The 3,375-nt window shown below is 51.9% G+C and overlaps 1 protein-coding gene across 1 annotated transcript in view; it reads right to left on the bottom strand.

Moving 5' to 3' along the window:
- LOC112108532 (zinc finger protein 135-like) overlaps positions 1-3,375 on the bottom strand; it is a 361,705-nt gene that overhangs the window by 139,637 nt on the left and 218,693 nt on the right. The window lies entirely within an intron of this gene.

The following is a 3,375-nucleotide window of genomic DNA, read 5'->3' on the forward strand; positions in this document are numbered from 1 at the left end:
CTGGCCGGGAAGGGTACATGATGCTCGCGTCTTCAGGCAGTCTCTTCTGTTTCGAAAGCTGGAGGAAGGGACTTTCTTCCCGGACCAGAAAATAACCATTGAGGATGTTGAAATGCCTATCGTTATCCTTGGGGACCCAGCCTACCCCTTAATGCCATGGCTCATGAAGCCGTACACAGGCAGCCTGGACAGGAGTCAGGACCTGTTCAACTACAGGCTGAGCAATTGCCCAATGGTGGTGGAATGTGCATTTGGACGTTTAAAAGTGCGCTGGCGCAGTTTACTGACTCGCTCAGACCTCAGCGAAAAGAATATCCCCATTGTTATTGCTGCTTGCTGTGCGCTCCACAATATCTGTGAAAGTAAGGGGGAGACATTTATGGCGGGGTGGGAGGTTGAGGCAAATCGCCTGGCCGCTGATTACGCGCAGCCAGACACCAGGGCGGTTAGAAGAGCACAGCAGGGCGCGGTGCGCATCAGAGAAGCTTTGAAAACGAGTTTTGTGACTGGCCAGGCTACGGTGTGAAATTTCTGTTTGTTTCTCCTTGATAAACCCTCGACGCCCCCCCCCCCCACCTGGTTCACTCTACTTCCCTGTAAACCAACTACCCCACCCTCCCCTCCCCCCTTCGAGCACCGCTTGCAGAGGCAATAAAGTCATTGTTACTTCACATTCATGCATTCTTTATTAATTCATTACACAAGTAGGGGGATAATTGCCAAGGTAGCCCGGGACGGGTGGGGGAGGAGGGAAGGGAAAGGACACACTGCAGTTTAAAACTTTAACTCTTATTGAAGGCCAGCCTTCTGATGCTCGGGCAATCATCTGGGGTGGAGTGACAGGGTGGCCGGCGGCCCCCCCACCGTGTTCTTGGGCGTCTGGGTGAGGAGGCTATGGAACTTGGGGAGGAGGGCTGTTGGTTACACAGGGGCTGTAGCGGCGGTCTCTGCTCCTGCTGCCTTTCCTGCAGCTCAACCACGCTGGAGCATATCAGTTTGATGCTCCAGCAGCCGGAGCATCGACTCTTGCCTTCTGTCTGCAAGCTGACACCACCTATCATCTTCAGCCTGCCACTTGCTCTGTTCATCCCGCGATTCAGCCCGCCACCTCTCCTCTCGTTCATACTGTGCTTTTCTGTAGTCTGACATTGACTGCCTCCACGCATTCTGCTGTGCTCTCTCAGCGTGGGAGGACATCTGGAGCTCCGTGAACATATCATCCCGCGTCCTCCGTTTTCTCCTTCTAATCTTCACTAGCCTCTGTGAAGGAGAAACATTTGCAGCTGGTGGAGGAGAAGGGAGAGGTGGTTAAAAAAGACACATTTTAGAGAACAATGGGTACACTCTTTCACGTTAAATTTTGCTGTTCACATTACACAGCACATGTGCTTTCGTTACAAGGTCGCATTTTTCCTCTTATATTGAGGGCCTGCCGGTTTGGTGTGAGAGATCACTCACGCAGTGCCAGGCAACAGATTTCGGCTTGCAGGCAGCCATGGTAAGACACAGTCTTTTGGCTTTTTTAACCTTCTTAACATGTGGGAATGGTTTCAAACAGTAGCGCTCTCATTTCCCATACCAAGCACCCGTTGGGTTGGCCATTTAAAATGGGTTTGCAATGTAAAAGGAGGGGCTGCGGTTTCCGGGTTAACATGCAGCACAAACCCAACTAACTCCCCTCCCTCCCCCCACACCCAATTCTCTGGGATGATCACTTCACCCATCACCCCCACCGCGTGGCTAACAGCGGGGAATATTTCTGTTCAGCAGAGCAGGAAGGGGCACCTCTGAATGTCCCCTTAATAAAATCGCCCCATTTCAACCAGGTGACCGTGAATGATATCACTCTCCTGAGGATAACAAAGAGCGATAAGGAATGGATGTTGTCTGCATGCCAGCAAACACCGGGACCATACGCTGCCATGCTTTGTTATGCAATGATTCCAGACTACGTGCTACTGGCCTGGCGTGGTAAAGTGTCCTACCATGGCGGACAGGATAAGGCAGCCCTCCCCAGAAACCTTTTGCAAAGGCTTTGGGAGTACATGAAGGAGAGTTTTCTGGAGATGTCCCTGGAGGATTTCCGCTCCATCCCCATACACGTTAACAGACTTTTCCAGTAGCTGTACTGGCCGCGATTGCCAGGGCAAATTAATCATTAATCATTAAACACGCTTGCTTTTAAACCATGTGTAATATTTACAAAGGTACACTCACCAGAGGTCCCCTGTGTGCCCTCAGGGTCTGGGAGCAAGCCTTGGGTGAGTTCGGGGGTTACTGGTTCCAGGTCCAGGGTGATAAACATATCCTGGCTGTTGGGGAAACCGGTTTCTCCGCTTCCTTGCTGCTGTGAGCTATCTACATTATCTCCATCCTCATCTTCCGCATACCCCGAACCCGCTTCCCTGTGTGTTTCTCCAGTGAGGGAGTCATAGCACACGGTTGGGGTAGTGGTGGCTGCACCCCCTAGAATGGCATGCAGCTCCGCATAGAAGCGGCATGTTTGCGGCTCTGCCCCGTACCTTCCGTTTGCTTCTCTGGCTTTGTGGTAGGCTTGCCGTAGCTCCTTAATTTTCACGCAGCACTGCTGTGTGTCCCTGTTATGACCTCTGTCCTTCATGGCCTTGGAGACCTTTTCTAATATTTTGCCATTTCGTTTACTGCTACGGAGTTCAGCTAGCACTGATTCATCTCCTCATATGGCGAGCAGATCCCGTACCTCCCGTTCGGTCCATGATGGAGCTCTTTTGCAATCCTGGGACTCCCTCACGCTTACCTGTGCCGATGAGCTCTGCGTGGTCACCTGTGCTCTCCACGCTGAGCAAACAGGAAATGAAATTTAAACGTTCGCGGGGCTTTTCCTGTCTACCTGGTCAGTGCATCTGAGTCGAGAGTGTTAGGTCACAATGAAGCCCTGTGGGATAGCTCCCGGAGGCCAATAACGTCGAATTCCGTCCACACTACCCCAATTCCGACCCGCTAAGGCTGATTTTATCGCTAATCCCCTCGTCGGAGGTGGAGTAAAGAAACCGGTTTAAAGGGCCCTTTAAGTCGAAAGAAAGGGCTTCGTCGTGTGAACGTTTCCAGGCTTAATTCGATTTAACGCTGCTAAAGTCGACCTAAACTCGTAGTGTAGACCAGGCCTCAGAAAGGTGCAGTTCCCAGAGGCGGAGGAGCCTACAGCTTAACCCTGAGAGAGAGTGGACCCCTGAGAAGGGCTGTTGTACTGAAGGGGTTCCTCCCAGGGATTGTGGGGAGCTGAGAGAGCATAGGTTTGTGAGTCCGTGACCACTTGGTAACAGCGTGGAGATGGCCTATAACCATCTCCTTAAGAAAGACATTGTAGAGCTGTGCAGAGAGAGAGGGCTGCGCATT

The sequence above is a fragment of the Terrapene carolina genome, unplaced genomic scaffold (assembly GCF_002925995.2).
Source record: "Terrapene carolina triunguis isolate 2854851 unplaced genomic scaffold, T_m_triunguis-2.0 Scaffold192, whole genome shotgun sequence".
NCBI classification, from domain to species: domain Eukaryota; kingdom Metazoa; phylum Chordata; order Testudines; family Emydidae; genus Terrapene; species Terrapene triunguis.